The sequence below is a fragment of the Marmota monax genome, unplaced genomic scaffold (genome assembly GCF_021218885.2).
Source record: "Marmota monax isolate L192 unplaced genomic scaffold, Marmota_monax_Labrador192_F-V1.1 WCK01_AAM20220418_F8-fsc00037, whole genome shotgun sequence".
NCBI lineage: Eukaryota > Metazoa > Chordata > Mammalia > Rodentia > Sciuridae > Marmota > Marmota monax.
In genome coordinates this window covers 1,033,413-1,057,978 of record NW_026693245.1, presented here as the reverse complement: position 1 = coordinate 1,057,978, position 24,566 = coordinate 1,033,413, and the positions used below count along the sequence as shown (strand labels likewise).

Genomic DNA, 24,566 nt, shown 5'->3' with positions numbered 1-24,566 from the left:
TGGAAAGTTGGATGGAAAGAAAGAAAAAGACACAAGACTGAGATTTGACCTCAGGGGTGAACTGCAGCCACCAGCCGTGGAGTTCATGATTTTAATAAACAGTGAATAGAAGTTCAACTCACCAAAGAAGAAAAGCCAAAGAGAGAAGAAAGGCTGCATAGGATGCTGTCTAGATCTCCTTTCTTAAGGAGACTGGCCTCCCTATTCCTTCGTCCTCTTCCTTTTTTTCCCTTTCTCTGTGAATCTTTGACTTTCTCCCTTTCCTTTTTAATTTTCTTCCTCTTCAACTCTTGTAGGCATTGTTGCAACTTCAATATGCTTTGCATTATTAGAAAGGAAATCAATTTTGGAGTTATATGCAAATATCTTGATTAATGTATCCTGGCAACATAGATATATTCCAAATGGATCTCAGCTTGAAATGTGTTAATATTAGGTAAGAAACATATTTATAAATATTTACTTGGAAACTCAGAACTCAAAAGAAATATAGCTGTAATAGTATAAGCATTTTACACACAACAAAAATATTTTGTAGATGAGAAACATTAGGGGGGTCAGGCGCAGTGACACATGCCTGTAATCCCAGTGGCTCTGGAGGCTGAGACAGGAGGATCGCAAGTTCAAAGCCAGCCTCAGCAATGGCTAGGAGCTAAGCAACACAGTGAGACCCTGTCTCTAAATAAAATACAAAAAATAAGGCTGGGGATGTGGCTCAGTGGTCAAGTGCCCCTGAGTTCAATCCCTGGTACCAAACAAAACAAAGCAAAACAAAACAAAACAAAAACCAAACCAAAACAAAACAAAACAAAAGATTAAGGGGAAAAACAGTAACTCACAGCAAGATGCCTCTACTTCCTAACATTAAAAGATATAAAGAATAATACTTGGCTTATGGCACATATGATTATGCCATATGAATATAAACTACCTTTGTTAACATTTTTATATTTTTATTTAAGCAGAAAGATGATGTTTAGAGCCCAAACCAATTCCTACTTCCTAATTTTTCCATTTAAAGTAGAAAATATGAGTCATTTAAAGATGTATGAATACTGTTTTAATCTTCACTTTCAACAAGAAATTTTAAAAATCTCTCCATGTATATATAATAACAGATATTCAAAACAATTATAAAGTAAGAACTAGACACACACCCCACATCTTACATTTTAATCCAGAATGAATTTAGTTCACTAAGGTGGTTAAAATAATCTCATCCAATATGTTCATATATACACACAAATATAAATATTATTGATTCTTAAATATTAAAATGTTTCTAGAAGACTCATGAAACATTAGAATAAAAATAGCTAAAACATATGTATTTATTGTAAAGTCTGCAAGTCACAGAAGAGATCGTTTTTTGTGAGTTTTACCAAGCATATTTTGAAAAACAAAATATGAGTAGATTTTAATATCAGTCTACTGTAATAATGCATTTTGTCTAATACATGCTAAGCACATAAATAAACTCAATGCAAAGTAATGTTTAAAAATTGTAAGTCATTGCTTTTCTAAATCATCCGAGGTGTTTTCATTTTGGTCTCAACTCACAAGTTCTTTGCTGATCTCCATTTTAAAATAGTCCTGCCGTTCTCTATCAAATCACCTTATTCTGATTTCTGCAGAGTACTTTTCAGTACCTGAAGTCACCTTGTTTATTTGTATCTTTAATGTTCACTATCTGTATAATTTAGGCTCAAACTCAGGTTTTGTGGAGTCTGATGATTGCATAATCTTGGTGACCCTTTTAAAGAGGATAATATAATAATTTGAATTATAAGTGCAAAATTAGGTATCGTAGAATATACATAGACCTGTGTATGTGAATGGCCCTGAAGCTTTGCTTCTTAGCTTCAGTATAAATCCACTTTTGGTCTCATCTATGATCTCATTAGATAGATCCCTGGAGCACAGACTTCAGGTCCAGTTCATAGCCGTATCTATAGCCCTTGATGGGCACTTGCTACATATTTTTTGAATGAATGAATGAAGGTGCATGCCACGAGCATACTTCCTTTGTTACCTATCACTACTTTTCTACAGCAAACACAAACTTCTGCTGTCTTAAATAACAAGATGCAGTGATCTCATATTATTTTTATTGTTCTGTTGGGTTTCTATATGTGGTTGCTGTGAGTGCTCTGTGGGAAAGCAATTTTATTGTGATAAGGACTGCATGGCATTTTCCAGGATATATTATATTTCAGTGCATTTCATATAATTGTGAAATATTTACCAAGATTGTTCTTACTTTCCCTTTTGGGGAATTTTATTGATAATCACTTGTATTTAATTTTTGCTTATATTTGTGTTTTATGACTTTTTTCCTCAGTGAGTATATATTGATTTTTGGAATAAGAATAATAAAAAGAAATTCTTTTGGGAAAAAAGAGTAAGGTGTTTTTACAGTTTGTTTGATGCATATCAGCATGGAAAATTCCTATTTACATTCCCTACTCCTAAATTTTTCTTTCATTGCGATGGTGGTTTGTCTTACACTACAGGCTGATGTCTGCTGTGAGTCAAAGTGTTTCTCAATACATAGCTCTCACGTCTGAATTTTGTTGAGACATCTTGAGATTCCACGAGAGGTACAATATTATTCTTACTTGTTTATTCCACAGGGATAATGTTAGCTGTTCTCCTTTCATTTCTTCTCTGAAATTCTGTGATAGAAGAACTTACATTTGACCAGTCTAGGTATATTTGATTTTAAGCAATTGACTTTAAAGCATTTGGGATAATGTGGTATGGATATCTGAGCAGAGAGTTTCAATACTCTTTCATTTATGCAAGCAAGATGCATCAATTTAGAGTGAGCATTGTAAGATGAAGAGATGCACATCTGGCATGAACATGGGGGGAGATTGAAGTCAATGGCTGAGAAACTTATTGTAGGACACTAACTAGAAAGAAGTTATAAAAAAGTTTGAATTAGCTAGAATTTTCAAATAGTTTATCCATTTTAAGGATTAATTGTAGCTAATTTTATTACTATTCTCTTGTTAATATAACTCAGAATGCTCTAGGATAACTAGTTGCTTCTTAGCACTATTAACTCATGCTAATATCAGCTCAAGAAGAATATGATTTAGAAGAAAATCTACTGTCTCCAAAATAGACTACTGAAAAAGCACATACATGGCTGTAGGTTAAATAGAAATGACTTTGAAGTGTATTTATTTGATTTGAACTATCAGTTTCAGAATATTCCATTAGTAATGGCAATCAATAGCTTTTCTCTAGAAATTCTAGTCAAATTGGGATATGTGAAAAAATATGATCAGTGAATATTCACGGATAGAATCATAAGGCAAGCCTGTGAAAAGTCCTCCCTATCATCAAGTCCACAATTTCCAAACGTCAGTTGAACAGACCTATAATGGATGCCAGGGAATCAGACTACATCTACAGTCAATATTCTTGATGGAATATGTAGAAATAATTCCAGAATTAACCAGTGGGAGTTCTGTGACCTGGCCTGATGGACCAGGTCTTCAGGGAGGATCTGGAGTGGGTATATCATGGAGGCCCGTCAAGGCACCTTCTACCAGATGTTATAATCATGATTTTGGGGCTGTTTATTTGCTCTCTCTTTTTCAATCTGAATGTTTGTCAGGTATCTTATAGCAGTGATGGTATACAGCATTGGCTCTCAAGTCTAGATGCACATAAAATGCTCTGGAGGGTTAATTGTTGAAGATAGATTCCCTGCCTGCTATTGTTTCAATCTGGAATGTTCCTCAAAGGCCCATGTGTTAAATAAAGGCTTGGTCCTCATATTGGAAAATCTGGAAGGTGGTAGAACCTCTAAGAGGCCTGGTAGGAGGTCTTAGGTGACTGAAGACATGTCCTTGAGGGGCTATGAGATGCTGGTCTCTTCTTCTCTTTTGCTTCCTGGCTGCCATGAGGTAAGTAGCTCTGTTGCTCAGCATGTTACCTGCCATGATATATTGCTTTACCGCAGGCTGAAATGCAACAGGATCAACTGACCACAGACAGAAACCTCTGAAACATGGATGAAATAAACTTTCTTTCTTTTTAAGTTGAGTTCCTGAGGTATTTTTCCAAAGCAACAGAAAACAGATGAATGAATGTATTGCTTTTCCTAAAGCCTCCTCTACCACAAGAGTAAGTCCCTAATATTGATAGCCCTTGGTCCACTCTGGGAATCATAGAAGGCAGCATTGGTGGGCTAAAAATTATTCAGATGTGTAGTTTTATTTTGTTTTGTTTTGTTATTGGGAATTGAACTCAGAGGATCCTAACCACTGAGCAACATCCCCAGCCCTTTTTAATATTTTACATTTTGAGACAGGGTTTCATTAAGTTGCTTAGGGCCTCTGTAAGTTGCTGAGGCTGGCTTAGAACCTGCGATCCTCCTGCCTCAGTTGTGTGTGCATAAAGTTCTATGCCACTGTATCATGTGTAGATTTGTGTAACCACTACTATATATAGTCGAGATAGAGGATTTTTTCCTTACTATAAAGATCTATTCATTCCTTTATGGCAACATCTGCCCTCCTCTTCCTTGTCCCTCATCCTTTAGCTATTCATTTTTGAGAACGTGTGTATTTTGTGCTATTGAAGGTTCACTCCTGCCCACACTGGCTAAGGTAAAATTTAGAGCTAGAGGGCATTGGTGACCCAGATTTCTATAGGCCATCAGATCTGCTCCAAGCAGGTTTTAGGGCCTTCTAAGGTAAAGTGAAGGCACTGATTTGTACAAGACAGAGCTTTGTTTACAGTGCACAATGTAGGGCAGTATTTCCAGTTTTCCATGCAGATGAGAAGAGATATTCCCATGTTGAAAGGTCTGCACAATGTTTTAGCTAGAATGTCTCGGAATATTTTACCTTCAGCATTCCCACCCTCATTAAAACACTCTAGATAAAAGGCACCAGAACACTCTACGGGTTGTGTTTGATGGTTGTGATGAGAGTTATGTCCACACTGAATGGAGCTCCTATAAGCTGTCACCACTGGACTGGCACTTAAGTAAGAAGTGAGGGTTGTTTTTTTTTTTTGTCTGAGTCTAAAAGAAAACGAGATCTTAAGGGTAAGAAGTTGCTTAACGATTGAGTCAAGTTCCTTTGGGTAGCAAGAGGTACAGCACAGGCTGGGAGGAACTTGACAGGAGGTCAAGGCCATGAGCTTGAGTACAAACCTGATCTGTAGGCTGGCTCCAAGTCATGATGCTGTGTTGGCACACTGTGCCAAGGTGTTGTAACAGTGTCTCCTGGCACTCGTGACCACAATAGAAAGCAAGGTTTGCAGTACCATTTATCTTTAAAGCCCCAACAAATCTACTAGTAGTATAGTGACTTATCATTGACTAGAATGAACTGAACCTGGTAGGCAGAAGTGAATGCTAAAAATTCTCTGCTCATTTTCTAGTCATTGCTTTTTCTTTCTTTCTTTCTTTTTCTCTTTTCACATACAAATTGTGAATTTGAATGCCTGAAAATATGCATGCAAATTTTCCTTTTCTTTCTCTCTAGCTCAGCTATTCTCAACATTTGGTGTGCCTAAGAGTGACAGTACAGGATTTTAGACATAAAATATTTTGTTGTAAAACATTTTCATTGTTGAAAAATGTAAGAAATTTTTAAAGGCAATTTTATGTAACTATATAGAATTTTTTTAAAAACTAGTTTTATTTATTTTTTGACACAGACGGAACACAACTTTTCATTTCTCTGGTTGTACATGATAATAGAGTCGCACCATTCATGCAATCATCCCATACATAGGGGTAATAATGTCCATCTGGTTCCATCATCTCCGCCCCCATACATCACCTCCCATTTCCTTCCTCCCCTCTGCTCAATACAAAGTTCCTCCATTCTTCCTTTCCCCTCCCCCGCCTCCATGGTTCAGCATCCACATATCAGAGAAAACATTTGGCCTTTGGTTTTGGGGATTGACTAATTTCACTTAGCATGATATTCTCCAACTTTATCCATTTACCTGTAAATGCCATAATTTCATTCTTCTTTAAGGTCAAGAAATATTCCATTGTGTATATATACCACAGTTTCTTTCTTTCTTTCTTCTTCTTTTTAATCTTTGTGTGTGTGTGTGTGTGTGTGTGTGTGGTGCTGGGGATTGAACCCAGGGCCTTGTGCATGCTAGGCAAGCACTCTACCAACTGAGTTATATCCCCAGCCTACCACAGTTTCTTTATCCATTAATCTATTAAAGGAAATCTAGGCTATTTCCACAGTTTAGTTATCGTGAATTGAGCTGCTATAAAGATTGAGGTGGCTACATCACTGTAGCATGATGATTTTAAATCCTTTGGGTGGGTATAGACCGAGGAGTGGGATAGACAGGTCAGATGGTTATTCCATTCCAAGTTTTCTAAGGAGTCTCCATACTGCTTTCCAAAGTGGTTGCACCATTTTGGAATCCCACCAGCAATGAATCCGTGTACCTTTCCCGACATCCATGTCAGCACTTATTGTTGCTTGAATTCTTGATAATTCTGATTGGAATGAGATGAAATCTTACAGTAGTTTTGATTTGCATTTCTGTAATTGCTAGAGATGTTGAACATTTTTTCATAAATTTGTTGACTGATAGTATATCTTCTTCTGTGAAGTGTATGCTCATTTCCTTAGCACATTTATTGATTAGGTTATTTATTTATTTTTTTTTGGTGTTAAGTTTTTTGAGTTCTTTATATATCCTGGAGATTAGTGCTCTATCTGGTGTGTGTGTTGTACAAATTTGCTCCCATTATGTAGGTTCTCTGTTCACTTCATTAATTATCTCTTTTACTGAAAAGAAGCTTTTTAGTTTGAATCCATCCCACTTACTGATTCTTGATTTTATTTCTTTCACTTTAGGAGTTTTTTTAAGGACTATATAGGATTTTTGTCTTCAAATTCCTGGCTAAGATGTTACTCCACTACTGGTTTTCATGCTTTATTTCTTGTGATGTCACAACAATCCCATAAAGCAGAAAAAGCAGATACTATCACCATTTTGAGAATGGGTAAGTAAGTCCAAGAACTTACGTGCACAGGGAAATAAGCTTTGAAGTATTATTATCAATCATTGTGCTTTTCTCTTCTGTACTTCCTTGTTTATGACTCTCCTTCCTACAAAGGATATGTCCTCTGCCTGGAGATGAGTTGTGATTTTTATATTAGGAATACAAGAGAAAGACCCAATATCTGTAAGAGCCTAATTTTGTTGAGAGAAGAAGTGCTTTTGAAAGTCAAAAAAGAAGAGCCCTGAAGGAGGTGAGATATAGTGTTTATAATACTGTATTTATAACAGTGGTCTAGAAAGGAAATAGAAAAACTCTCCTAACTTGCCAGGACACCAAGTCAGAGCTTCCTGGTGGGAGAAGGAGGGTGACACTGGAGAATTTGACCTTGAGGTTGGCCAGTGGATCCTTGGGCATATGGCTCACACCCAGAGGGTCACCCGGAAAGTCAAGTCAGCATTAAAGCACTTCATGCATTGACTTTGAACCAAAGCCAGGGAGTGAATGAGCACTCAGCCAGCATCTGTGATGGCCCTTACCTTCCAGGGAGGCCTGCATGGTAGCTGTGCTAAGCAGTAGTGAGCTCTTCTCTCAGGGCTACCTGACATGGCCCTGAAGAGGACTGTGTTGGCTAGTACCCTCCCACTTCTCTGAGTTCCATCCAAAATGACCCATATGGTTACTCTCTTTTTCAGTGGCAAGGACACTTGGTAACTCTGTCACCCCCATAGAGATAATATGATGCAGAAAGAAAGGAATGGTGGTGAAAGATTTTTACATGATTTCAGAAGGCTGAGGAAGCAGGTAAATGGAGCTGGCCCTTGCCCTTTGTCTCCATAGCTCTGTCTCCTCTGCCATACCAACTCTCCCTATTTACTGAATATCATCCAAATAATGAAATAATAGGCTCATGGATGACTATGTGAGATAGGAACAGAAAGGAAGGATCAAAAGAAGCAAACAAGACAAGACATCTATGTTAGAGTTTCAGAGATGCAGACTGAGTCATTTTTATCTTCCTTAGATTCATGGCCAAAAAAAAAAAAAAAAATCCAAAGCAAAAACAAATTGTACCAGTCTTATGCAAAGAGTGTAAGACATGGGATTAATTATCATTATTCTTTTTCATGTAATTCCCATAAATTTACATCTGCCTAAATGAATAATTTTTAGCCCATTAATATTTAGCTCTTGCCTCCAAATCTGTTCATTTTTTAAAGGAACATTTATTGATTATTTGCCAAGAGTAGGCCCTGAGGCTACAAAGATAAATAAGTATGGTTAAATAAGGAACTAGAGAACATGACATTTTAGTAGCCTATAAAAGGTCAATTGCATGTAAATTGCAGAAAGCATTAAAATAGAGGAATAGACCAAGTACTATACTGCATGGGTCAGAGCATGAAGCAACTACCCCTGCTTGCTATGTGAGTTCATGCTGTAAAGATGAATGAAGGATAGAAAAGGAAAAGGAGAATGCATTCCAGCAAAGGAAAGAGGAGATATAGAGCTTCAACACAGAGTGTCTGGGGTTGTGATAGGAGATGAACCCACAGAGGGAAGACAGTGGTAGATTATGAAGGGCCATCTAGGCTAAACCGAGAGTGGCTTCAAGGTAAGTGAACTTGGAAGTCCCTCATAATCTCATCACCACCCCACAGGACACATGTTCTCTCTACATAGGGAACTTTTCAGTCTCTGAAGCCCACCACCACCTTTCTGGACATTTGCATACCTATTGCATTTCTATTGGAAATATTTTCCTTTATCACCTGATTCCCAGATGCAAACATGTCACCCTTAAATATGTGTTCCTTCTCATCTCTCAGGTTTAAGTAAAACTCGGAAAGAAAGGTGATCCTTTGTCTTCTGAGCAATTAAAAAAAAAGGTTACCACTTGCAATTTTCCCTCCTTTTTAAAAATTTTTCTCACAGTATATATCCAGATTTAGGAATGTGAATGTTCATTTATAACATAAATAATCTGCAGTTGTTGTTTTTTAAAATATTTATTTTTTAGTGATAGGTGGACACAATATCTTTATTTTATTTTTATGTGATGCTGAGGATCAAACCCAGTGCCTCATGCATACTAGGTGAGAGTTCTACCTCTGAGCTACAACCCCAGCCCCTGCAATTGTTATTTTTATTACTCAGTTTTTGATTGCCAGTTTGACCTAAAATTACCCACCACATTCCTAGAATACTCTCTCTTCTCTCCAATGCATTTCAAAATAGTACCAATCCCTACAGATCATAGTGCCCAGAGGAGAAATCAGGCTGGAGCATGAAATTTTTTGCTTGAAAAATAAAGTATAAAGCCAGAGGCTGGGGGAAGAGATCTTCTAGGAAGAAAGTTGAGAGAACTTTAACATAGTTTGCAGGCTCCAGTGAAAAATGGGTGAGTCTCAGCTTGGGGGTGACTGGCTCCAACACCAAAATGTCATCAGGTCTCCTGATCTGTTCTCCAGTCTGTGATCCAGACCAGGACATCAAACCTACCTGATAATCCTATCTTCTTATCACAAAGTCATCTGAAACTCCACATGTCCAATCCTTTCTGATCTTCCTCAACAAACCTTTCTCCTTCTGTACTTTCCTTTCTATCATGCAATTACTATGCCACTCAGAAATGTCATCTGTCATTCTCTGTCATCTTTCCTCCTTCATCCTCTAAATAGTTTGAACTGTGAGAATGTTTATGAAGGTTGTGTAAAAGTATTTAATCAGGAGACTTCATGTAGTCTGAGGAGTCAGGTAGAGCTTCTCTGAAGAAATCATTTTTAGCCTGAAGTTTATTTAGAAGAACCAGGTTCCTGAGGTCATAAGGGAAGATGGGGAAGGAGAAGTATTGTTGGCAAAGGACCAGCAGCCTTGAGTCAGGTGGTGTGGTTGAGAATCCACACCAGTGGATTCCGGTGGGGCTGGAGCAGAAAGAGCAAGTATGATATGGGAAGAAGAAGAGAGGAAGCCAGCTGTAGGGCCTGGGGAAGATCGTGGTCTTAAATGCAATAAGGGGACCAGTGAGGCATTGTAATAAGAGTGAATGGATTCAGTTAAAAATTTTCATTGTTAAGTAATATTAAATTTGCTAACAATGTTGGCTCTTCTGGGGACTAGACTGTAGATGTCACATGGTGGGACTTTGTATAGCGTCTCAGCTGTGGGGCACTGACAAGGGGGTAGATCAGGAGATGTGTGAATGGTAAAATTTTTGCTTGATCTAATCCATTTTGGGCCTTTGTGTCACTTCTGTGAACTCATTCTTTTTCTTGGTTACAGATTTCCTACTATTTTCCTTGCACATTTCATGGGATTCATATTTGCTTCTTAGTATGGATTTTGAGTCTCTCTACAGTATATCCTCAGTCTTTTTTTCCAATGGTGTTGAATATTTCTGTCAATGTCTTTACCCATAACATAATTTTTCATTATTCTTATACAATTTTTTTTTCAAAACTTTGGACTCTAACTTTTATTGCTTTTTCTTTTATACTACATTCTCTCCCCTTCTCTTGATGTTTCTAAGATTCTACTCAAGTGTCATATCAAAGACTATCTTCAATAAAAAGTAATTTCTGCCTTAATGCAAAGTAAGCCTTTTCTTTCTCAGACTCCCAGTGCTCTGATTTTTCTTTTCAATTGAAATGAATTTGAGCTACTCACCTGCTACTCACTCATGGATGCATTTCCACCCTTGATTTGCTGCACTCTGCATCTTACAGTGCTCACCATGTGTTTGCCACAATTCCTGGAAAAATGGCTTTCTTCCATGGGAAGCTTGGGAGGGAGCTTCAGGAGTGAGATTTGAAGCCAGTGATAATCCTATGGTGTTTGGGTTGCTGATTTTAGAGGACTTTAACTCTGGTAGAAGATTCACATTGTTCTCCTGAATCAAGAGTCTCACATTTACAGTGAACATAAATGGAGGATCATAATCCTGATCCTTAAGTGTACAAGAAATATTCCTTCCTGCAAATACTACAGCAACTAGCCCAGAGTTTATACAATCGCTAACTTATTGGCCTAGACAGCATGGTCTGGTCCTTAGCCTCTGGAGCTTTTGATTTTCTAATATGGATAGAGATTGTTTATGTTTCCCAATTATTAAAAATGAATTCCTATTTTTCTTCCCAAAACTCAGTCCCCAGGATGTTCCTTTCTATGCTTGATCAAGTTTACCCACTGGCAATTCTACTGTGTGCTCATTCTTCAGACCCAGCATCTTGCTTGCTTTCTATTCCCTCTGGACTCTTCCAGCTAAATCAGGTGATGACTGGTCTGAATATAACTTCTTCCTGGAAGCTCTTATGTTATGGTCTCATCCCTGCAGGCATCTCTCACGTAGTACTCACTCCATCCAGTCCAGTGGGCCTGGGCAGTAGGGCTATGTAACATGATCACATTATCTCTGTCTTTCCAGACCTGCAGCTGATAAGGACTTGCTGATCTTTGGCATGCCTCACCTTTCTGTCTTTGGTCATTAAGCTCTTGCAACACCGTTTAGTTTCTTCAGCCAAATTCCTTCTGTGAAACTTCTTGGCATGATTTCTGCTTTTCTGACTAGATCCTGAGAGAGTGATATAGTAATAAATAACAAAACCAGAGCTGTATTTAACATTAAAAGAACTTAAAAATAATTCCCACCTTGCTGCTTATTAACTGTTTTTGAGCAACTACATCTTTCTGAAGTTTTGTCCTTTCTTTTGTAATATGCACTTGTCTACCTTATGAGGTTAATGTATAAGAATTAAATATGATCTATAAGAATTAAATATGATCATAGATATGAGAGTACTTTGGAAAGTGTAGGTAGAAGCATAGCTTGATACATGTCCTTGGTCATCACAGTGTGTATCTCTGTGTGAATTTGTTTCTTATCCTCCTAAACACACTGTCAACTTCTTGTGGTCACAGACATTATCTTGTACAATCTCCTAGTGACTTCTACATTATTATTGCTCAACACATAGTGGTTATTCAATACATATGTACTGAGTAGTCTGTCTAAAATAATAATGGTATTATCTACAATAAACTGTACAGTTCTGGTGCTTTCAAATATTTGCTAAAGAAAGCATATAAATATGTTTTCTACCTACTGGAGATTTGAAATTTTGAAACAAAAACATCCCGAATAACAGGTTTTTCAGAATAGTTTTTTTTTTTTTTTAAATTAGAGCTTTCTAAACATTCATAAAGGTAAAATTCACTGTGGTATATTCATATATGTACATAGCATTATTTGGTCCATTTCATTCCACAGTTTCTCTCTTTTCCCATCCTTCCTCCCTCCCCACAATTCCCTTTCCTATACTACACTGATCTCCCTTCTCTCATGATATCCCAGCCCCCCATCCCCCACCTCCCACAACTTTCCCCCTTACTTTGCTCTAGCTCTTGCATATAAGAGAAGGCATTTGGCCCTTGACTTCCTGATTCTGGCTTATTTCACTTAACATGATGTTCTTCAGTTCAATCTATCTACCAGCTATCTTCTTTATAGCTGAGGAATACTACATTATGTATATATACCACATTTTCTTTATCTGTTCAACTGTTGACAGGCACCCAAGCTGGTTCCACAACTTGGCTATTGCATTGAATAGCTTTTGACTTTAGTAACTTTTGTGACTAGAGGGCATGACATAATGGGAGTCGGGGAAAAGTTTTTTGACTACTCGAAACAATACTGTTTTAGTCAACTTTTTCATCACTGTGACCAAAAGACCTGACAAGTACAACATAAAGGAGGAAAAGTTTATTTTGGCTCACAGTTTAAGAGATTCAGTTTATGACCAGCTGACTCCATAGCTCTGGACCCAACATGAGTCAGAATGTCAGGGCAGAAGGCATAGAGGAGAAAATATGGTGGCCAGAAAGCAGGGAGAAGCTCCACTCATCAGAGCCAAAGTATAAATCCCAAATGCACACCCCCCAGTGACCTACTTCTTCTAGCCACACCCTACCTGCCTATAGTTACCACCCTATTAATCCATATCCATGGATTAACTCTCCAATTAGGTTATAACTCTCATAATCAAACCATTTCACCCATGAAAATTCTTGCATAGTCACACATGGGCTTTTGGGGAACCCCTCATATGTAAACCATAACAAGAATCTTTCATCTTACTCCCAAGAGATATTGTTAGTTTTTTTTTTTAATTTTAGAACTGTGAAAAATTGCAAGATGCTGCCTTTAACAGTCAAAGCGGAAGTCAACCCATTTTCATCCCAAGGAGGTTACTCAGGACTGTCTTACCTCCTGGGGTTCCAGTATTGTACAGATTTTCTAATTGTTGTAATTAGAAACAGAAAAAGGCAGTATCAAAGGAAGCAGAAATAGAAGGCAAGAGCTATTGGTGGTTGAGGAAGGAAGCGTATACTTTAAGAATTGGACTTTGAGTAATTTCAGACAGATAATAACAGCATGAAGTCAGTATGTTAGTTTCATACAAGGAAGAGATTAGTTTGGTGTACAGGAGGGAAGGATAGGAAGTTGCAATGTGAGATCGAGAACTACAGAAGGAGAAAGCTGCACCAAGGTGATGTCCTCTGGTTCCAGGGGAGACTGTTAACTCCAGAACCTCATTGCAATTATTCCCATGTATTATTTAATATTAAAATTCCAACATACCTTAAATGATTTGTACATAAAACACTTAATACTTTTCAGTCAGCTCTCAAAAAATCACCTGGCTGTGTCAACATGGTTTCAGGTTAAACAGAACACTTGGGAAATGTTTCCATTAGGATCCTGGGATGGTAGACCCAACTAATATTTTGCCAAAAAGACCCCTCATAAAAACACTATTAATTTTTCTCCTGTTGGCCAATTTCAGTTGTGTGTGACTTTTTAAAAATTCTGAGTATGTGTTTTAGTGCCTATCTATGTGATTTTCATATGTCTACACGTGAATGTATTTATTTTCTTAGATACTTTCTAAAAACTCATGTGTATGAAGGCAGTTGCTGCCTTCAGAACATTAAGTTCCTCTCAGTGGTTACTTTCATTAAGCTGAGAAAATTCAAATGGGGTGATGTGATCTAAGAAATTTGCTAATTTTCCTGGGGTAGGATTAACATACATTTATAGAATGAAGGGGAAACATGTGGGTAGAATTCTAGCTTTCTTTCTTTAGTATTCATGATTTAATAAAAGTATTTTCCTTTGTAGTTAGCAGAAACCAAGTTTATAACTCAAAATAACTGACTTAGTACTGGGTTTATTTCTAGATTTATCATGAGTGTAAGCAGCTATAGTTACTGTTAAAGTAGGTTGGTTTAGGCCTGAGATGTAATTAATTGAATGCAAAAATATATTATTTCCTGTCACTAAATATGTGTACTGGACATCTTAAAATCATTAGTTAAAGACATGAAAAATTACAGTGTTTCCTGGGTACTGAGAAATCTTCATAATTCTTTCAGGCTTCTATTTATCTTTTGATAAAGTCTACCTCATGAATTGTTATTTCCGTTATAAAGATTTTTTTTTCCCCTTTAGGTTCAAAGATCATGACTTTGTCCTTTGAGAAGGGACGAAGTATAGTTTAATAAACTATCATATTGACTTTTGAAAATAATAAAATATAAAAATATTATTTGGAGCCATCATTTTGAATATTTGTTTAACGTAGTGATGTGCTGGTTAAAGCAGGGATTTGGAGGTAAACAATTTGACTTGGTTGGATTTCTAAGATCATAAACTTGAAGAGATTCCCTAAGCCTAGCTGCTGAATTTGAATAACAAAAAGTTTCACATTCTAGTTGCTTCACTGATTTAGTGTTAATTAGTTTGATTAATTTTTTTTTTACTTAACAATCTTCTTAATTATGCTGACTCAAAATAGAGATTCTATTGGTGTACTATAGCAACAGCTCCTTCCCTGTTTATCCTAATTCAAATAAGCACATATGTTATTTTATTTATCCTATAATGGCTAAGTGGTATGACTTAAGATATTTAAATTTTCTTTATAATACCATCTCTGCTGAAGTTTGTATAATCATTTAGGGGACAGTCATTCCTGTAAGCTACAAACTAATTTCAATTGAGCAAAATAAACTGTTGTTTACATTATTTTTCTGCTTTTAAACTGTGGATAGTTTCTTGATCCTTGCAAATTTCATAAGGATCTTTTACTGAATTGAGGGCCTTGAATCCTAATGTTCCTTTGCTCTAAAGCCTGTAGGTTTTTGGTTGCTATGGATGCAAGAAGAATGCTTCATCACTGCCCAGAAGATAGCCTCACCCAAACTTTGCTTTCTTATCTCTCCACCCGGCAAATCCAAAGACTCCACTTTCCCAAACACACTACCTGTACCTGTGACTCACTTCTCTTTAAATGGTTTTACTTGAACTTCTTGGCTTACCTCAAATACAAGGTCTTTGTCTATGTCTTTTCTGATGAGATGCAATGAGATGCAATTATACTCACCTTAATTCCAGTAACTTGATGATTGAACTTTTGGAGATCCTATTCCGCTTGGAATTAATAGCCAATTGTTTTAGTCAGTTTTTTTTTTTGTTGTTGTTGCTGTGACTAAAAGACCCAACCAGAACAATTGAAGAGTAGGAAAAGTTTATTTGAAGGCTTGGGGTATCAGAGGTCTTAGTCCTTCTATGGATTGGCTCCATTCCTCAGGGCTCAAGGTGAGGCACAACATCATGGCAGAAAAGTATGGTGGAGGGAAAGAGCTCACATAATCCAGGAAGCAGACTCCACTTGCCAGATACAAAATATATACCTCCATGGCATGTCCCCAGTGACACACTTCCTCCAGCCACACCCTATCTGCCTTCAATTACCAGTCAATCCCATCAGGGGATTAATGCACTGATTGGGTTAAGGCTGTCACAACCTAATCATTTCTCCTCTAAATCTTCTTGCATTATGTTGCACATGAGCTTTTGGAGGATACCTACTATCTAAATCATAACAGTGATTGTGAACAAACCTCTTAACACTTTGAAGGCAGGAATTGTATGGTATCATCCTTGTCTCCTTTCATATGTTGTACAATGGTTTGCACATAATAAATAGGAAGATCTTAAACAAGAAATGTCAGGGCATCTGGAGGCCAATTTCAGCTGTCCTGAACCTGCTGTGATGCTACAATGTGTGGTGTGCCTTGGGTAAGCTGCACATTGAGTTTCCCTTTGCTTCCACTCAGTTATTAGACTCCATAGCCATTAAGTCGGCACAGACTGGTGGCTAATGGGCTTTGAAGCCACCTGTGTGTGTTCTAATGCTGGCTTCTCATGTGCTCACTGTGAGACCTTAGGGAGTTTACTTCAGTACCTGGTGTCTTGTTTACACACCTGTAAAGTGGAATGCAGGTGGAAGCATCTACCTCATTAAGAAGGTTGTGATAATGATGTGAATTAACATTTTTCAAGTGCTTAGAACAGTCCTGGGCACATAGTGTCATGTGTTTGCTAAAGATAATTAGGAAAAAAAAGTTCTCTTCATTTTTAAATAATTAGTTGTATAAAACATAGGATCAAACACATTTTATCTTCTTCTGACACAAGTTCAATATGCTACAAGAGCTTCATCAGAAAGCAGTTTGGTTTTAAAGAGGGGCAGCTCTCTTTAAATGGGCTAATATGTGGCTCATGAGCTCACACAGGTGCACACTTCCTGAGATGTATTTTTCTTCACATTGACATCACTTCTCTCTACAAAGGTTCATTGGACTCTTATTTGGGTAAACAAAAATGAGTAAGAAGCTTGTTTACACTTGCTACTAGTGTGCAGTGACAGACGGCTTGTTACATTAGCCTCTGCAATCACTTGGACGGTAACACCCAAGTACTCTTACATTTAGATGTTCATAGAAGTGCAAAGGACATTACTAGAGTTTGCAGTATGTAGTTGGAAACATTACATCTAATACATTACGGATAAACATTACATCTAATACATTATGGATACGTTTATATTTTTGTGTGTAATGTTGGGATGAAATCCAGGGTCTCCCACGTGATACGCAAGCCCTTTACCACTGAGCAACACCCCCAACCCTTTTATATTTCAAGAAGTACCTATATTTCATGCAATTCTTTACTTTAAAAAGCTAAAATATTTTATTTAAATAATTTAAAATAAAACTGTTGTTGAGGTCTAGTCAGAGTACAAGCAGTTGATGTATACAAGCTGGTGAGTTTGGACCTGTGTCTACCTGTGAGACCAGGGCCATAATCTAAACCATTTGATGCTCTTAGAAAGGGCACATACGTGCCTGTGCCTTCTGAATCCTGCGAAGGATGCATTAGGTACTTGTTAGGTACTAATCATTTACAGAGTCCTCAGGATGGAAGCCCAAGCAAGGTCTGAATTTCTTAATAACTTCCTTGTTTTCTGTCAGTCGCTCTAATGTACTCTTCATCAAGATGTGAATTTTTGGTTTCCTCTTTTGACTCTGCTTCCTCAATCTGCCATCTGCTTCTAAGTGTCTTATCTCCCATTGATATAAATCAATCTTTGCTCTTCTGATTTTTAAAATATATGGTTCACAAACATTTCAGTGGAAGAGGATGCTTCTCTCCATTTTGAAAAGTGGGGCTGATGAAGGTGCACTTATTATCCTCAGGTTCTTCCTCATGCCAATAGCAGATCTTCCTTTGTATGCCTGACTACTTGGAAAACTGTGGAGCTCATTTTAACACTGAAGGGTTTAGCTCCAGGATATGGCTAGGAACTTAAAGGTCTCCCACCTGAAGATTGGGGAACCCAGCTCCAGTCTGATTTGCAGACTGGAGGGAAGGACCCAGTTCCACTTTGGCCCCTTGTTTTGCTTTCTCATGGGGAACATTTTTATTTATAGTCATACCTTCCAGTGAAAGTTCGTCCTGTCTGAACATCTACATCACTGCCAAGCAAACAAGATTCAGATATTGCTCCAAGCCTTTAGTTTCTATATTTATGACAAAATCTACCCATAGCTGCCTGCTTACATTACTTTCAGCCTCTCTGGGCTTGACAAATGCTGTAAATTAGGATAAGAAAAGGAGAGAAGGCATAGGGATAAGAAGGATGAAGTAAATCTACAAATTGCTAGACTCTGATGAATTTCTGAGGATGCATATTTTAAAAGATGAGATTTCTTAGAACTCCAGGTCCTGTGTTCTGCAGGGAATTTCTTTTCATACAAAGAAATTAGAAGTCTGCCTTTTCTAAGCAATGCTCGGTTTTCATTAAAATGTAAATAGATCAATTTATTTCTATTTGCAGGGGATTATTTAATTTGACTTTTATTAACTTCAAATTTCATAAGCAATTAAAATAGTTTAATAAGGAAGGTGCACACAATCAACAGAGTGATGCATGTGTATGAAAACGTCAGAGTAAAATCCACTATCAGTATAATTAATAGGTGCTAATAAGTGTAATAAAACGGTGATAACAGAGGACCACTGTTAAGGAGAAAAAAATTTAAAAAGACCTATGTATTAATTCATTTGAAATTTTATTAATTGGTAAGTCTTGTGATAAAATTGTTTTGTTTCATGACCACTTCTGGATTTTATTATTATTATTCTTTAATCCAGTAGTTGGTAAAGTGACAACAGTAAAAAAAATGTGGTAAGTGGTAAAAAATAGCGCGAAAAGATATTTTTGCTACGGACAATTTAGCTGTTACTATGCTGAGTGTCCTTGGCATTAAGATAGTAATTTAGCAAGTATTGGGTCAATAATTTTTATTATTTTCATCTCTAATTAGTTTGTTTTTTTCCACTAGTCAAGAGACAATCCATGTGTGTGGCAGACATGCATACACATACATGCACACTGCCTTGCCATTAAGCTTTCAAGCAGATAAAGGACTCATATGTGAAAACATTTTTAACTAGTGCTCACAAAATCATGCCAAAAAGCAGTGTCCAAGGGTCAGTTGTGAGGACCAAAGCAGCTATTGTTGACCTCAAAGTTACATGACCATGATCTCATCCTGATGACCAGGTATGAATTTCCAATCTTTTCTTTTGTATTCTACATTAATACACTGCCAAAGGCTGAATTTCAAATTGTTAAACAAAATTTTGCCTCTGGAAGCTTCCCACACTAATGTGTGACCCACTGGGTTCATGGCCTTTCTCTCAGGTATATCATCGTTGAGAAACCTCAGCATTGATTTCGACTTCTCCAAATTCTCTTGGAGTGCTCAACTCCTATGGAGTCTCTCCTGCCACCACATGGTGCCTCCATTCATATATCTCATTCCTAAGTGGCTCTGATAAACACCTAACTGGTCTTACTATAACAGAATGCATGAGATAATTCACTTATAAAGAGAAAAGTTTCATGTTGGGGCAATGTTTTGAAGGCCACAGTCATGATCTGGTAGACCCATTGCTTTTAGGTCTCACAGATGGCAATGGTAAGAGGAGTGTGGTATGGCTAACTCCTCATGTCAGGTCTTGGAAACAAAAAAGGAAAGCATTGACTTTCCACCACCCGCTTTGATGACATATCCCTATTGACCTAAAGACCTTACACAAGGTCCCATTTTCAAAAGGTTCATAGCACTTCACAATAGTGCCTTGGGGACCAAGACTTTAAATATGTGCCTCTGGAGGATATTTAACATCCAAACAATAGTAATACCTTGATTTTCTTTTTCCAAGCCACTCATACTCCAGTTATCCTCTAAAACATATAGAGAGATGAGACTCCACAAAGTCCTTCAAGATTTTTGCATTTTTGAAGAAGTAAAACTTCTAAGTGTGTCATTCTAGGAACTTGTTGATATGGTCTCAAGAGAACTTTGACAATTTTAAATTGTGCTTCTATGAGACTATCCTCAAAGTTGTCTGCTCTCAACTTTTTCCAGTGAATTTCTGCTTGTGTGTCCATCACTTCACCGCCGGACCATTAGCTTCATCAGTCTGCACTTTATACTATTTAATTTGGTCCTTTTAGCTAGAATTAATGATAAGAAGTGCTAAGGACATCTAAAAAGATAAAGCTATGTGTGAAAGAATAAACCATTATTTTTGTAAGAGAAAAACATCTTTAAATCCTACTTTTTGTCTTTTCTATTAAGAATAACGACCTTAATACTAAAAAGAATAGCATAGACAGGTTATGAGAGAAATGATATACAAGGTGTCAATGGTGGAGATAATTTGAATGACTTCATGACATTATCTTTTCACCCAGATAAATTACCTTTGTCATGATAAAAGAATTTAGGACATTATTGAAAACTCATTGTTCAGACTTTATGTTGCTCATATGGACAGTATGGGTTTTTTATAATTTTGATTGACACATAATAATCATGCATATTTATGGTGCTATCATGGTGCTTCTATACACATGTACATTGTGTTATGATCAAATCAGGGTAGCTAGTCTATCCATCACCGTAAACATTTCTGATTTTTTTGCAGTAATTACTCAAAATTCTTTCTTCCAACTATTTTGAAGCATACAGTTCATAAAACATATCACATTATTTCCTCATTAAAATCCTTCAATGGTTTTCTATACTTTACCATTGCATGCAGAATCTCTCCACAGCTACCTCCTCCTTATTTCTCTAATCTCATCTTCTGCTCCTCCCTATATCCTCCTATGCCAGACTGTTCTCCCATTGTATCTAATGTGCATCTTAATTATAATAATTATCATACCATATTTTTTACTTGGTTTACTTGTCCTTATCCTATAGTCTTTTTGTAGTAGGCATTCCTTTTACTTTTCTCTAGGCACAATGGAAAGAATTTATATTCCAGGATTATCTAGATACAGGTTTAATCCTGGCTTTTGGTAATCCCAGTCTTGGCAGAGAGGGAAAGATTGATGGAATGGGTGTTCAGTTAGTAACCAAGATTTCCTAGCCCTGCATATATCTGAGTGTGATTCTGTGATTATTAATTATGGGTTGTGAGTGGAATTAATGTGTACTGTTTCCTTGGAGGCTTTGAAGAAGCACGTTGCCTTCTTTAAGTTTTGTTCCCACTTCTTACTAGATTAAAATGTTACAAGACTGAAAATTATGGAAAAGTCCTTAGTATCTGAATCACTGTGTGGAGAAGAGTTGCCTGATGACCAGGAAAACTATCCTTGGATGTCATATATAGAGACATAATATGTAATGTGCTTATTTCTTGCTTGTATACAGTTGTCTCTGAGTATCTACAAAGAATTGGCTCTGGGATCTCAATTCTCTTACTAAACATTTTGCCAGCAATATTTGTTTTCAGATATATTCATCTTTTCTTTTACATGTGAAATTATTCATAGACCTCATACATAATTTTCCCATAAATTAATTCCAGAACACTTTAGTGTTCCCTCTCTGTTTCTTGGCACTAAATTAGATTCAATTTGCCTCTACACAGATATAATCTATCACTAATCTCCAATTTTGTTTTTCAGATAATGGTAAATTATAGTAAAATTATAATTAAAAAAGAAAAACTATAGCTTTGGCCCAAACCTGGTCTACTATTTTTTTTTCCAAATAAAGTTTCATTGGAACATAGCCTCATTTGTTTACATATTGTTTCGTGTTACTTTTGTGCTACAATAACTGTTGAATAATTATGACCGAGTTCATCTGGCTCACAAAGCCTAACACAGTCACTTCTGGACCTTTATTGAAATGACTTTCCAACTCTTAATTTGTAGTGGTAAAAACGGTTTTGGTTGATATATTTTAAAAGGATATTAATAAACTAGAGCGAGTGGGCCAGTGTGGCAATGAAAATTGGAAAATGTTGTCATACAGTAATGGGAAAGGTCTAGGGAATTTTTAATCTGAAAAAGAGAAGTTTTGGGGCAATTTATAAATTAAAAAGGCAGATTATGTTGGCACATATCACCTCCTCTTACAACTGGCCTACCACTAGTTAGCGAATAAGCTAGAAGGTATTTAAGAAGGCAACCTGGAGTTCAAAGGAAACACGAATACTTTTGGATTTAGCAATTATAGTGTGGAATTGATCCTACAGAAATGTTTTAAAATATGTAGGAAGAGTTATAAATGTGTTGATTAGAGCTTTTGTTTATGATAATCAAAGCTAAGAAATAAGCCTAACAAATGGGGAATGATTAAATAAAATATGGTGCACATACTTTATATATGTTGTGTTAATTGAACAGATGCAGCCATTAAAAAGCAGGAAGTAGCTCTATATTTCCAGTTTCAAAAGCTTGCTAAGATATGTTATCATTCTACAAGATAATATGATTCTATTTATACATTAGAAAATATCAGAAATATTTGCATATATGGTTAAGGCTAAATTAAACTGCACATAATAGAAAATCTAAAATGATAGCGGCATAAGCAAGATGGAATTCCTCTCTGTCATGCAAAGCCCAAGCAGAGAGTCTGGAGCTGAGTGGTGAGAGTTCCTCCCAGCTGGTTGCTTGGCCTTGGATGATTTCAGCTTTGGTAAGTTTAAACACTGGGCATATTTGTTCCAAGTGGCACATTGAGGAATTGGGTGATGTTCACAGATGTATAATTGATTTTATATAACTTTGGGAATTTAAAGGTTTCTGTTGTGCAAAAGAAAAACATAATTTGGTCACTGTGGAAGCTGCAAGAGACAATAAGAAGTTCATTTGTTAAATATGAAGTGTTTTCTAACAGGAGGTACAATACAGAATTTGAAAAACAATAGGTACAGAAATACTAAAGACATTTAAAGCTACAAGGAACATGAAATTATCTGATTTTGAGTCATTCATTTTATATCTTTTATTAGAGTCTCAAAAGGTTAACAAGAGAAAAAGGAAAAGCTGACATCTAAGAACTTGTAAAAGATGTTAACCTATTATGCCAGAAATAACTTTAAAAATTATGCATGTCCCTACAATCACTTGTTTCCTTATTTTTATATTATTTTATATATGTATTAATTATATATGTATTAATGTGTTGTATACATTATCAGATGTTCACCAAAAAAGAAATTAAGATTAGCTACCGCTGAATGAAATTTTTAATAAAAAAGTTATTGCTAATTATGATGGCTTCATAATGTCTTAAGAAAAATATACACATAGGACAAATTTCATTATTTAATACATACTTTATCTTGAATAGTTTTATTGGTAATTAAATCTTTTCCCACAGTAATTTACTATTACATCTACTAGGCCATCACTGTTCTTACCTAGATTTGTGGCTGAAGAACATATACCAGGAATAGAAGAGTTGGTTTAGCCACTTTCCCGTGGTTCATTTGATGGACTCACTAATATTTACTCAATTTGATTTATTTGCTATAGTCTTTGAATCTAGGAGTATGTTGTATAAACGCTAATCTAGTTAACATTATGTATTTCATAAATTCACATATTCATAATACAGGTTGAACATTCCTAATCCAAAAATATGAAATCTTAAATGCTCCCCACTCCTAAACTTTTTATGTGTTGACATGATGCCACAAGTAGAAAATTCTACATCATGAAACTTTTTCATACACAAAATTATTAAAAATATTCTATAAAATTATCTTAGTCTATGTGTATAAAGTCTATATGAAACAAATGAATTTCATGTTTTGACTTGGATCCCCTACCAATATTTGTATGTAAATATTCTAAAATACAGAAGCAAATACAAGTCAGAAACATGAAACACTTCTGTTCACAAGCATTTTAGACAAGGGATATTTAACCTGTAATGTTTACTATATAATCTACAATGACAATGTGTTATAATTTGCCAATAGCACATTGAGAAGATTCTGCAGTTAGCCCTTGCATCTTACAGAGTTCTGTAGTTTTAGTTTTCCTTCAGGACACTTAATATTTTGGATTTAGCAAGTGACCCGCTCACATAGGAGGCTGAGTGAGGGTATGAATTTTATTCTGTATCACAAATATTAGCCATGCTAATTTCTGCATTTTTCTCTGTGAAAAAAATTAAATAGAAGTAGATAATATAGTAGTCTATTTTAATACTCTGTCAACCAACTTGTTCCACCTCTACAATGTGTGTACCTGTTGATTCAAGTGCTTTTCCAACTACCTACTACCTGGGTAGCTATTTGAAAGTGCACAGAGACTTAACCTTGGGGCCATGAGGTTATATGTGCGCTGGGAGGTCAGGCCAGTTTTTTTCATATAATCACTGTTAACTAGTTTTTCAGTTCTAACTTTTTATGCCAACAAAGTATTTAAAAATTATGTGTATACCTCCAATTACTTCTTTACTTATTTTAAGATTATTTTATGCATTGCTATGCTAATATATTGTGTATGCAATACAGAACAATTTATTGTATAAACTAATAGCAGTTATTTTAAAAATGACCCTAGGAATGGTGTGGTGGTGTTTGCCTATAATCTGAGCAACTTGGGAGGCTGAGGCAGGAGGATTGCAAGCTTAAAGCCAGTCTTAACAACTTAGTAAGACCCTGTCTCAAAGTAAAACACAAATAAATAAAAAGGCTGGAGATATAGCTCAGTGCTTAAGTGTCCCTGGATCCAATCCCTAGAACCAAAATAAGAAAGAAAAATGATATCATTTTTCAGAGAATTCCTTTTGTCAGTATATGACCCATTCACACCAAAACTCACTA

At 36.3% G+C, this 24,566-nt stretch overlaps 1 long non-coding RNA gene across 1 annotated transcript in view; it reads left to right on the top strand.

Annotated features, from left to right (window-relative positions):
- Positions 1–6,895: 6,895 nt before the first annotated feature.
- The window catches only part of LOC131424630 (uncharacterized), a 49,543-nt gene continuing 31,872 nt past the window's right edge, over positions 6,896–24,566 (top strand). Inside the window, exon 1 of the long non-coding RNA XR_009227983.1 lies at positions 6,896–7,009. This is a non-coding gene — a long non-coding RNA (uncharacterized LOC131424630). The remainder of the gene's footprint in view (positions 7,010–24,566) is intronic.